General features: G+C 34.5%; 1 pseudogene; it reads left to right on the top strand.

Moving 5' to 3' along the window:
- LOC106982271 (40S ribosomal protein SA-like) overlaps positions 1 to 12,106 on the top strand; it is a 29,519-nt pseudogene extending 17,413 nt beyond the window's left edge.
- Positions 12,107 to 14,248: the final 2,142 nt, after the last annotated feature.

The raw sequence follows: 14,248 nt of genomic DNA on the forward strand, positions 1-14,248 counted from the left end.
GAAAACTAGTTACCCAGTAATCCTGGTGATAACTGTATATGTGAGCAGGACATCTGAAAACGTTTTGTAGACGTTATCCAGATTGATAGGCTTAAATATGGGGCTTGTATGAGAAGGCAAATAACTTTGTAAATTAAATAAAAGGCAGCAAGTGAGATGTAAATCCTAAGGTTAGTTAAGAACAGGGTCAGACTTTCTTACACCATACACAAAAATAAACTCAAAAAGGATGAAAGACCTAAACATAAGACAGGAAGCCATCAAAATCCTAGAGGAGAAAACAGGCAACAACCTCTTTGACCTCAGCCACAGCAACTTCTTATTTCATATGTCTCTGGAGGCAAGGGAAACAAAAGCAAAAAATGAACTATTCAGACCTCATCAAGATAAACAGCTTCTGCACAGTGAAGGAAACAATCAGCAAAACTAAGAGGCATCCAACAGAATGGAGAAGATATTTGTAAATGACTTATCGGATAAAAGGTTAGTATCAAAAAGCTATAACGAATTTATCAAACTCAACAACCCAAACACAAATAATCCAGTAAAGAAATGGGCAAAGACATGAATAAACACTTTTCCAAAGAAGACATCCAGATGCCTAGCAGACACATGAAAAAATGCTTAACATCACTCATCATCAGGGAAATCCATACCAAAACCACAATGAGATACCACCTCACATCTGTCAAAATTGCTAAAACTACAACTCAGGAAACAACAGATTTTGGCAAAGATGTGGAGAAAGAGGAACCCTTTTACACCGTCGATGGGAATACAAAGTGGTACAGCAACTCTGGAAAAAAGTATGGAGATTCCTCAGAAAATTAAAAATAGAACTACCCTACAACCCAGCAATTGCACTAGTAGGTATTTATCCAAAGAATACAGGAATGCTGATTCAAAGGGGCACATGCACCCCAATGTTTATAGCAGCACTATTGAAAATAGCCAAAGTATGGAAAGAGCCCAAATGTCCATAGACAGGTGAATGTATAAAAAAGATGTACACACACACACACACACACACACACACACACACAATGGAATATTACTTGGTGATCAAAAAGAATGAAATCTTGCCATTTGCAACAATGTGCATGGAACTAGAGTGTATTATGCTAAGCAAAATAAATCAGAGAAAGACAAATGTCATATGATTTCACTCATAATGGGGAATTTAAGAAACAAAACAGATGAAGGGAAGGGAAGGGAAGGAAAAATAAGATAAAAAACAGAGAGGGAGACAAACCATTAAAGACTCTTAAATATATAGAACACACTGAGGGTTGCTGGTGGGGTGTTGAGTTGGGGGATGGGCTAAATGGGCGAGGGGCATTGAAGAGGACTCTTGTCGGGATGAGCACTGGGTGTTAAATGTAAGTGATGAATCATTAAATTCTATTCCTGAAGTCATTATTACAGTGTATGTTAACTAACTTGGATTTAAATTTAAAAATATTTTTTAAAAAACGGGAAACAATTGGGTCATTTTCTTTAGATGTGTTGCTCTTTACCCCCATTCCTCCTGCCATTAAACCTGAAATTAGGAATAAGAACTATCATAACAGCAGAGTGATTCTAAGCTTATCACCATAAAGTAAACGTTAGTAGGTGTAAAACGTGACTTGATGATCTCCCACCAAATGTAAATATAAGATTTGATATTCATCATGAATTATGAGCAAGAAAACCCTGAACCAGAGAAATAAAAATCTGAATAATCATACTTTCTGCAAATATTTTAAATCAGACACTTACTTAAAACTTATTTAACCCCAAACAAGGAAAGACATCCAAGTATTGAAATTGAAATATATTAGTGCATCCATTTGAGTTTCTTATTATGCCTAGGTGATATAAGGATATCACAAAATCAAATTTTGTAATTTGAACATGTTTCAGGCATTTTGAGTGAAATGTCAATTTTAAATCACTTTAAATGCATGTCTTTATTCAGATTGAGGCTAGGCCTGAAAATATACATATATGCAAATGAATATGGAAAGATATGGAATGATAAAGACTTAGAGCTCGTTTTTTTCTTGCCATAACAATGGTCACTACAAATCTGCACACTAGAAAAGTATGCCAGGTAGTTTATGAATATGATCAGCCATATTTGTATAGGAACTATTGACAGTTAACTATACATTTAGAGTACTGGGGTACTCATTTTTCATTGATTATGTTCAAAATCTAAAATACTGTGGACCACACTGTATGTCACTAAAATCAGTAATTCATTTATCTACTTATCTCCTGTTGATATGCACAGCATAATTCAATTCATCATGCAATACTTCTGGATTTTCCTCGTGATGGCTGTTATCACTAGAACAACAACATACTGTTATCCTTTTTTTTGTTGCAAAAGTGTACTCATTCAATGTTGAAGGAACCCAGCCTTCTTTCAATTCACATGGATATTTCCTGTCTCTAAATTGCACTTTTCTCCTTTTAATTTTGGTAACTTTCTAAATTGCTTTTTGTTTTTCTCACATAAATGAGATGACAATGGCATTTGAAGGGAAGTGAAAAAATACAGAAATGATTACCATTGATTATCTTTCTTCTCTTTACCTGCTTGCACTCTTTGACTGAGTGTGCCTGGATGAGCTGAACAGTTTGTTAGCACATGCTGGGCAATTACTGTGCTACAAATTTGCAGCTACAGTGATCCTGCAAAACACCACTTTCTTGATCTCTCTGTCTGCAATTAAGAAATGACATGACTAACAAAAGGTATTCTTATTTTTAGTATGAAAAAGACTGAATTGTGCTTTCAATTTACAAAAAAAAAGAAAGTGAAAATAAGGATAAATATGAGTGAATTTAATTTAGGGTGATTTGTAACATAGTATGCTGCCACGTTTTTGTCATTGTAAGATTGCATGGGTAGCAATGTTTTTGTTTTTGTTTTTTTTCTTTTTTATCCAATGGGAACTAGATAACTCATGTACCTTACTTAGATGATAGGTTTATGCATTATTTTTTTTAGAAAAAATGCAGTAGACTGAAAAAATTCATCTCAGCCCAAGTAATTCTGCTGGCAGACAATAGGATGTAAGAGACAGTCCTCAATAATCACAGATCTTATTCAGATGAAGTATTTTGAATATAAAGTGACAGTAGAAAATGGCATAGATTTCAATAACTTTAAGAACCAATCTTCCATTGTCTGAGTAAACTCTATGGTTGGTAGTTATTGAATGAGCATGTTTACCGTGATTTTACACAGGAAAGAGTATCATTTCATAGCAAGCTAAGGATCCATGAATTATAAAAGGAATTATTAATGTTCAAATAGTACATCCTAGGAATAGATCAAACTGGAAGGTTATTTTCTGCATTTGCAATTGAATAACATATTTGATTTTATTACAAATAGCAAAAACTGAGTCATTTTTAGGATAATGTCAAAAAAGAAAGGAAGAAAGAAAAGTGTCACTCAAGAGCCTTAGTGTAATCTTAACATATTCAAATAAACATTCATAATAACTGAGTTGCTTTTCTGAAAGGAACATAAAAGTAGTTAAGCTCTACTGTGCGTTGCCATCCAAATTTGCTATTTTCATGCCTATTTCTGACATGAGCAGGCTGTCATAAAGTGAAAAGAATTATTATGAAATGAGATTAGTAAGCAGCTTGCTGATGGATCAGAACACATTATCCAGGATTCTTAGCCCAGGATACATGTGATCTGGAGGCAGGTAGGCATCCCAGCTAGTAAAGAGGAGCCATAACTTGCACTGATACACATCCATGCAGAGAAAGTTTGTATCAGAAAGGTTGATGGCATCAGACATGGGACTTAGTCAAAAAACTGCCTAGACTGGATAGGAAGCAAATTAGAAATGTGCTTTAGGGCAGTGTAGTACAACTTTGCCTATTGCTGAGAGTCAAAAGAGACATTAGTGAAAAACAGATTTCTAGACTACACCAATACCTACTCAATCAGTAGTTATAAGTGGGGGAAACTCTGCAAGTCTGTATTGTTTAACAATTATCATAGATGATTCTAAAACGTGGTTAATAAAGGAAATGATCCTAAAAGTACTGAAAAGCCAATTATTCATTGATTATTTAATAAATATTTCTTGAGAAAGTAATATGTATTCTCAAAGTTCTATGGTATACTTGTGGTGATCTTTGTAAACCAAAAAAACCACCTCATTTGGAGCAATTTGATTTTTTAAATTGCTAATTTAATTTGTTGACTTAATATATGAAAAAAAAACAGATTGAGCATATATGATATCTTATAAACTAGTACAATTTAATTATCACTATTGAAAAGACTTATAATTTTGTCACTTAACATGTTTAAATGATACCGGCATTTATAATTTTAATAATTCATGTTCTTTTTAAGTCCTTAAATTGTCTGAATAACCAAATGAACTCTCTCAAGCACTTAGGTAATTCCTAGAGTCTAATGAGTCAAGTTTAAATGTAGCAAACCATAATTGTTTTTGTGAATTTAACGTCAAATTATCAGGGCGCCTGGGTGGCTCAGTCCGTCAGGCGTCCAACTTCAGCTCAGGTCATTTATTATCTCGTGGTTCATGATTTCAAGCCCCCGAGTCAGGCTCTGGGCTGACAGTTCAAATTAGATGCTTTTGATATTCTTCCACTCAGTATCTTCCTCACTCCAATTCTCTGTTTAATGAAGACTTCTCAGATTGGCTTTTTGTTTTTTGTTTTTTTGCCACCTATCCACAATACCCCTCCTTCCCATCAATCTTTATTTCTTACTTTTAATTTTGACTTTTAAGCAAAAGCTTAACTTTGCCTCACATAATTTGTTACTGTATCATATGACAGTATCCGTTTACCTGTTTATATATTCATTTATTTATTATGTGTCTTCTTCAGGAAAGTATCAGTTTCCATTAGAAGGACTTAGCAACTCTCTCACTATTATATCTCTATAATAATAATGCTGTTCAATTCATAACACTAAATAATTATTTGAGAAATTAATACCTTTAAAAAATCACTAGTGCTTGTATTACGGTTTGTCATACAGTCATATATCTAATATTCCTTACACTGACCTTGACTAGTGACATGACTGGTCCTAGTATTTCACAAAAGGCTTTTGATGAGTATAGTTGATAGGATCAAGAATCAGAAGGAAATTACACAGATGACTTAAAAAAATTGGATTATAAAATTTTATTACCCGTATCATAAGCAACACATATTCTATGATTTTAAAACTTCTCCTTCTAAAAAGTTAAAATGATATTAACAGTTACAGATACATCTCTTCAGTACCTACTGCTAATTATTTTGTTAGTGTTCTTTCCTTCACCCAATTAAACTTCTAAGATAAGTTTATTGAGAACGGTTAGCTCTTATTAACTCGTGAATTCATGAAATCTAACACAATGTCTGGTACATTTAATTGTTAAATAAATATTATAAGTGAAAAGCGAAGCCCAAAGTACAAACAATTAACCTTATATCTTTTTGATGGATTCAAAATGTGATTTCCATTTATGTACCTTCGAAGGAAGGTAATGTAATGTCTTCATTGCATTAATGACAATCTCAAAAGCAGAAGACTAAGGTTAATAATTCTATTTCTTGGTAAACTAAACCACTGTGAATTTCTTTTTCTTCTTCAAACAAATGAAAAATCTTATTTTTAGCTTAAGAATGCTTTCATTGCTTTCTCCTTCTTATGAAATGTTATCTTTGGAATTTAAATTTTATTTAACAGAGGGCTCCGTCTGCTCTTTTTATAGCTGAGCCTGCATTAATTTGCTTTAGACCATCCCCATAGTATTGGTACATAAGCTCCTTCTGCTGGTGAAAGTAACTTGTAGCTAATATTCCTTGTATTTTGTTTTGGGTTTTTGTTTTTTTTTTTGCTATTGGTTTCTCAGGGTATTTTGGGCTTAAGAGTACACAAGGCATTGTTTTTACAAATCAGCTTTTAATTGGAAGACAGCTTCTAAAAAATGCAGATGAACTATCTCAATTTCTGACTGGGGATTAGCACAGGGGCACTGATAATCCACCTGACTTGATGGCTGTTCTTCAAATGTGCTACTGAGATAGATCGTTTCTGGCAAGCTCCACTTGAGGGGTCTCTTCAAACTAATCCTTTTCCCAATTAATTGGATTTGCCTCCTCCAGGGTCACTGTCAAACTATGCAATTGGCTTTCTTTTGGGTTCAGATTTTGTTATATGCATGAGTCCAGTTCCAGACATTTTCCTTTCACTTTAAACTTCTGACCTGCAGTGGTCGAGACTGTTCACTTTCTTAGTTGAGGGATAAGGTACCTCTTTGGAATGCATACCTCAGAAATACAAAGACCAGGTTCCAACTTCTGCACAGCCTTTCCAGTTAGCTTCTAATTCCATCACTCACTCATTTTCTTAAAGAGAGGGGTGGAGGTACCTTTCAAATCCTCAAATTAAGTCATTATGTCACTTTATAAAGGAAGCATAAAAAAGGGGGGGTACATTTTCTGTACATTCCATGTAACTCATAAAAGCCACATACAGATTTGTGTTTTTCTGGTGAGGTTAAAAACATGCATTTATCCCAAAAGTAAGTTGTATTATATAACCCATCTTGTTAGGTAACGGAGAAATTTACATTCTCCAATGATATTATGAAATATTTGGACTTTTATAATCTTTAATATACATATATACTGTTAAGAACACCCAAATTATTAACACAACAATGAAATGAACCAAGTCATATTTATAACTCATTTTAAATCTATATTTGAACTCTTCATAGCTAAACACATTAAGATGTTGTACCAAAGCAACCACTCATAGATTTGTATAGTGGAGGTGTTTTGAGAGGTATAAAGCTTGTAAGAAACAAGAGAATTCAAATGTTTGTAGAGTAGAAATGCACTCTTAATGAAGCACTATTTGGTTACACCAAAGTATTATCCATTGCAACATAACTAGTAATAACTAACAGAATTAACGAGGTTTATTTCCTGATTTCTAGGTAATATTTTATTTTCTTGTTTTATAGTCAGTTTATACTTTATTTACTTGTTTTTATTTTATTATTTTTTTCCTACATGATAATGGTACTCTTTAGTCCCCATCACCTGTTTAACTCACCTTCTGACCCACCCCCTCTTCTGGTAACCATCAGTTTGTTCTAGAGCTAATAATCTGTTTTTTGGGTTTCTCTCTCTCTTTCTCTCTCTCTCTCTGTCTCTCTTTGCTTGTTTGTTTTGTTTCTAAAATTCTACATATGAATGAGATCATATGGTATTTGTTTTTCTCTAGTTGACTTATTTTGCTTAGCATTATACTCTCTAGCTCCATCCATGTTGTTGCAAATGACAAGAAATCATTTTTTATGGCTGAATAATACCCCATTATGTGTGTGTGTGTGTGTGTGTGTGTGCGTGTGTGTGCGTGTGTGTGCGTGTGTGTGCGTGTGTGTGTGTCTTCTTTATTCATTTGTCAGTAGACACTTGGGCTGCTTTCATATCTTGGCTATTGTAAATAATGCTGCTATAAACATAGGGGTGTGTGTATCCCTTTGAATTTTCTATTTTTTGGGTAAATATCTAGTAGTGCAATTGTTGGATCATAAGGTGGTTCTGTTTTTAACTATTTGAAGAATGTTCTTCATACTGTTTTCCACAGTGGCTGCACCAGTTTTCATTCCCACCAACAATGCAAGAGAGAGGTTTCTTTTTTACTGTATCTTCATTAAGATGTCTAATGTCTTGTGTTGTGGATTTTAGCCATACTGACAGGTGCAAGGTGCTCTATCATTGTAGTTTTCATTTGTTGAGCATCTTTTCATGTGTCTTTTGGATATCTGTAAGTCTTCTTTGGAGAAATGTCTGTTCATGTCTTCTGCCCATTTTTAAATTGGTTTAGTTTTTTGGGTGTTGGGTTGTATTTGTTCTTTGAAGTATTTATATGAATATTTCTATATGCATTCAGTTTTCTTGAGTAAATAGTTCATGGTAGGTGTACAGTTCATTTTTTAAGGCAGTTGACATTTTTTCTAAGTGGTCTACCACTGTGAATTCCTTCCAGAAATGTAAAAGACTTGCTTCATATCTTTTCCAGCACTTGATATGGTTTAAATGTATCCATTCTAATAGATATATAGTATTCTCTCATTGTTTTAATTTGTACTTCCCAAATGACTGAGGATCTGTCGCATCTTTTCACATGCTTATTTCCTATCTATATATATTATTTGATAAAATGTTAAAGTATTTTTCCAATTTTAATTTTTTGTTGTTGTTTCCTTGTTAAGTTTTGAGTAGACTTGAGATATTTTGGATATACACAATTTACAAATATTTTCTCCCAATCCCTGTTTTGTCTTTCCATTCCCTTGGTGGTTTTGTTGTTGTTGTTGTTGTTGTTTTGTTTTGTTTTGTTTTGTTTTTGGACAACATACATTTTAATTTTGATGAAAACAAATTTGTCAACTTCTTTTTTTATGGACTGTGCTTTTGGTGTTGCAGAAATTGATGTCATTTAATAGATTACAAAGGTCTTCTCCTATGTTTTCTTCTAGAAATTTTACAAAACATTTTGTAAAATGTTTGGAATTACAAAACATTTTGAGTTTATTTTTGTATATGCTGTGAAGTGTATATAAAACACTTTTTTTGGTATATAGATATTCAATGATCCCCAGATCATTCATGGAACAAAACAATCCTTCGTCCAATGGTTCATCTTGCAAAATGTACACACATGCCTATATATACAACACACACATATATTGTGTATTATATGCATTACATGTATATACATATATAAAACACACTGATAAATCATACATATAAATTGATATTATTTATAGATTGTCCTTTATGGTTACATATAGTTTCATTTAAGAATCAATAAACTTAGAATGTCCAGTTATATAGATCACTGCCCCATTACATGAAAAGCGAGGCAGAGAATATTTGTGTATATATGCCATATTCATTTAGCACCACTATAAGCAAAGGAGTATTTTTACATAGTTATCTTAATAAACGCTGACAGAATTTATGGGAAGTAGACATTCTTATAGATGTTTTAAAGAAAAATACTTGCTAATCAGAGATTACAAAGCAGTTATTTAAAGTCACAGATACTTTAAGTGGTGGAGGTAGAAAGCAAACCAGATGACTGATACTCTTTCTAACACTGCCTATCCTAAAGGGTTAAATCATAGCATCAGTTGGGGCACCTAGGTGGCCCAGTCAGTTGAGCATCTGACTTTGGCTCAGGTCATAATCACATGGCTAGTGAGTTCATGGTTCAAGAGTTTCACATTTCGTGAGCTTAAGCCCCACATCAGCCTGGAGTCTGTTTTGGATCCTCATCCGTCCTGCTCCCTGCCCCTCCCCCGCTCAAGCTCACACTTGCAAAAATAAACAAACATTTTTTAAAAATCATAGTATTATTTAAAATTGACAACCACAATACTTTGGCCTATAGCAGTTATAAGGTTACCCAGGTGAACCAATATTTCCAATTTTATTACTTTTATTCCTCAAAATAAAATCCATTGTTTAAGCTGTAGCTGCATAAGGAAAGTGAAGAAGTGAGAGGAAATAAACTGCAAATTATGATCAGATAGTCTGCAATTCTAAATTGTAAAAAGCTAAACAAAATCCACTTTCTCCTCACGATGTAATTTTCTCTTAATGTAGGTTATAAAGTCATTTTTCTTAAATTTTAAGTACATGAGGCCTGATATAATAGAACTAATTTAAGTGAGCTTACAAGTTTGAATTTCTCCACAATATGAATGCCTTCCTGAATGATCCCATAGAAGCAACATGACTAACATTATGTATCCTGGAGAGAGCAGCCATGCATTGACCAATGGCAGTGATTTTGGCATACAGTCTCAGTCAGCACTTTGCGTCATTTCCAAAGTAGAGGTCATCTGGCAAAGTTCAGAGTCAAGAGAGGTGATTGGCTCTGGGGAGCATAACTGCTCCATGCCCTGTACTCCATTCAAATCCCAGGTCATTTAGTGTACTCATGCATGTGAGTACTCCTGCATGTGTCACACAGAGTTTTAATAGTCAAAACAAATGTCTCTCAATATGTATCACTCTAGAATTTCTACACAGAGCAGGGCTCTTACAAGGACATTGTAGTAATAATTTCAATAAACCTATGAAGATTAACTTTCAGCATCTTGAGTGGAAGACTATTTTAAAACACAGGATCAATAAAATCTAAATTGCTCACTAATCTCTATTTTATAATTATGGTAGTGTGATTCCAGGTATGACATCGACGTGCATTTGATCTAATTTTTCTGCAATACACTTTAAGAATATTAGATTCAGCTCCATGGGCTTAAAGGTTCTATAATTCCAGATACATTTTTTTTATTCATCCATTTTTTTCTGTGTTCAATACTATAGGCCAGAAAGTTGTACCAAATGTCAATGCAGATATTCTTCTTATCCCAGATCTCAGGGTCCTTCTCCAACCATATCTCTGTTCTTACTTTAATCTCAGAGATTTGCCAGTGCCCTATATACTTAACCAATTGAGCCACACAGGCACCCCTATAATGTTATTTTTAACTAGTGGAGTATAAATTCTCCACTTCATTCCATCTTCTAAACTCTCTCTCAAAGGGATTACAAACTCATGAAGTTTTCAAACTCTGGTCATGACCTTTTTGTTTGTTTTTCTTTAGCTAAACAAAATACCTTCATAGGTAGTGTGAGTACCTTATACCAAGCAAATAATCCTGATTTAACCTTCCCACTTGCTCAGTTATCTCACTTACAAGTAAGCATACATATATACACATAAGATATATACAAAAGATTACATAATTGAATACATTGTGGCTATCATTGTCTTGAACAAGCTTATCTGTTAGAGCAATTAAAAATTAAAAAAAAAGTTTTATTTTACCTTCGGTATTCTTTCTTCAGTAGTCTTCCTCTTAATCTGAGTTTCTGACCTATATTATTTATCTTCTCTCTAAAGAATTTCTAACATGTCTCCCAACACTATCTGCTGACAGGAGATTCCCTCAATTTTTGTTTGAAAAAGTCTATTTCTACTTCATTTTGGAAGGATAATTATTCAGGGTACAGAATTCCAGCTTGTTGGTTTTTTTATGTCTACTCTTTAAATATTTTCATCCCATTCTCTTCTGGCCTGTACAGGGTTTAAGAAGTCATATGCAGTTCTTGCTTTTCCAGTCGGGGGGTCCATACAGTTGTTTTGCATTTTCATCGTAACTTAAAGGGAAATTTTCACAGTGTCTGAAGCCCTTGATGTCCAGCAAATGAAGGAGGAGGATGTCCTCAAATTTCTTGTAGCAGGAACCCACTTGACCTCTAAATAAAACAGTACATCTACAAAAGGAAAAGTGATGGTATCTCTATCAGAAATCTGAAGAGAAGCTGGGAGAAGCTTCAGTTGGTAGCTCGTGCCATTGTTGCCATTGAAAACTCAGCTGATGTCAATGTCTTATCATCCAGGAATACTGGCCAGTGAGCTGTGCCCAAGTTTGCTGCTGCTACTGGAGCCACCACTATTGCTGACCACTTCACTCCTGGCATCTTCACTAACCAGATCCAGGTATCCTTCTGGGAGCCAAGGCTTCTGGTGGTTACTGATCCTAGGGCTGACCACCAGCCTGATGTCTTATATAAACCTGCCTACCATTGCTCTGTGTAATACAGACTCTCCTCTGCACTGTGTGGACATTGCCATCCTTTCAACAACACAGTTGCTCATGCAGTGGGTCTAATGTGGTGGATGATGGCCTGGGAAGTTCTGCACCATTTCCTGTGAACACCCAGGGGAAGTCATGCCTAATCTGTCTACAGAGATCCTGAAGAGATTGAAAAGGAAGAGCAGACTGCTGCTGAAAAGGCCGTGACCAAAGAGGAATTTCAGGGTGAATGGACTGCTGCAGCTCCTGAGCTAATCGCTACTCAACCTGAAGTCGCAGACTGGTTCTGAAGGTGTGCAGGTGCCCTCTGTGCCTTTCAGCAGTTCCCTACTGAATATTGGAGCACTCAGCCTGCCACTGAAGACTCGTCTGCAGCTCGCTCTACTTAGGCCACTGATTGGGTAGGAACAACCACTGAGTGGTCTTAAGCTGCTCTTCTACAGAGGCAAATAAACAGATGGAAAATAAACAGTTTCTGGAAAAAAAAAAGTCAGATGCAATTCTTATTTCTGCTTCTCTACAGGTAAGATGTTTTCTGCTCTCTGGCTTCCTCGGGAATTTTTGTTTATTTTTTTATTTCTGTATTTGATAATGATATGCCAACATAGTGGGGTTTTTGTTTTGTTTTATTTTGTTTGCATATATTCCATTTGGTATTCTCTGAGCTTCTTGGATCTATGATTTGCTTTCTGACATTAATTTGGATAAATTCTCAGTCAATATTTTTTAAGATATTTCTTCTGTTCCCTTCTCTCTTTTCCTTTTAGTATTCTTATTATGTGTATGTTACAGCTTTTGTAGTTGTCCCACAGTCCTTGGATATTCTGTTCTGTTCTGCCTTTTTTTTTCTTTCAATCTTGTTCTTTTTGCTTTTCCATAGTGGAGGTTTCTATTGATTGACATGTGCCCTAGCTCAGAGATTATTTCCCCAGCCAAATCTAGTCAACTAATAACTTTGTCATAGGCATTCTTCATTTCTGTTACAGTTTTTGATCTCTGGCATTTCTTTTTGGTTATTTCAAAAGATTTCCATATTTCTGCTTACATTGGCCAACTTTTTTTTTTTTTTTTACTTTATCTAACTTACTGCAATTTAGTTAACATACAGTGTAGTATTGGTTTCTGGAGTAGAGCCCAGTGATTCATCACTTACATATAACACTGAATGCTCCTCCCAACAAGTGCCCTCCTTAATGCCAACGCTCATTTAGCCTATCTCCCCACCTAAATCCCCTCCAGCAACACTCAATTTGTTCTCTGTATTTAAGAGTCTCTTATAGTTTGCCTCCCTCTCTGTTTTTATATTATTTTTCCTTCCCTTCCCCTATGTTCATCTGTTGTGTTTCTTAAATTCCACATATGAGTGAAATCATATGATACTTATCTTTTTCTGACTTATTTTGCTTAGCATAATACATTCTAGTTCCATCCACATTGTTGCAATATATATGTAGTATTATATATGTTATATATATAATATAATATAATATAATATAATATAATATAATATAATATAAATACACCACATCTTCTTTATCTATTCATCAGTAGAGGAATTTGGGCTGTTTCCATATTTTGGCTATTGTTGATAGCACTGCTGTAAACAATGGGGGACATGTGCCCCTTTGAATTAGCATTTTTGTATCCTTTGGATAAATACCAAGTAGTGTAATTGCTGGATCATAGGATAATTTTATTTTTAAATTTTTTGAATAACCTCCATACTGTTTTCCAGAGTGGCTAAACCAGTTTGCATTCCCACCAGCTGTGAAAAGTGTTCCCCTTTCTCCACATCCTTGCCAACATCTGTTGTTTCCTGAATTCTTAATTTTAGCCATTTTGGCAAGTGTGAGGTGATATCTCATTGTGACTTTAATTTGTATTTCCCTAATAATGAGTGATGAGTCATGTACCCGTTATGCCTGTGGATATCTTCTTTGGTAAAGTGTCTATTCATGTGTTTTGCCTATTTCTTCACTGGATTTTTTATTTTTTGAGTGTTGAGTTTGATAAGTTCTTTATACATTTTGGAGTCTAACACTTTATCTGATATATCATTTGCAAATAACTTTTCCCATTCTTTAAGTTTTGTTGTTTTACTCTTTGCATGATATAATACTCTATGTGGAAAATCTGAAAGATTCCACCAACAAAATTTCTAGACCTGATACATTAATTCATCAAAGTCACAGGATATAAAATCAACATACAGAAATTGGTTGCATTTCTATAGACCATTAATGAAGCAGCAGAGATACCAAGGAATCAATCCCATCCAAAATTGCATCAAACACCATACGATGTGTGTTGGAAGAACAAATGTTAAAATGTCTATACTACCCAAAGCAATCTACACATTCAATGCAATCCCTATAAAAATAACACCAGCATTCTTCACAGAGCTAGAACAAACAATCCTAAAATTGTATGGAACCAGAAAAGGCCCCAAATAGCCAAAGTAACACTGAAAAAGAGAACCAGTGCTGGAGGCGTCACAATTCTGGACGTCAAGCTGTATTGCAAAGCTGTAATCATCAAGACAGTATGGTACTGGGACAAAAACAGACACC

The sequence above is a fragment of the Acinonyx jubatus genome, chromosome A1 (assembly GCF_027475565.1).
Source record: "Acinonyx jubatus isolate Ajub_Pintada_27869175 chromosome A1, VMU_Ajub_asm_v1.0, whole genome shotgun sequence".
Taxonomy (NCBI): Eukaryota; Metazoa; Chordata; class Mammalia; order Carnivora; family Felidae; genus Acinonyx; species Acinonyx jubatus.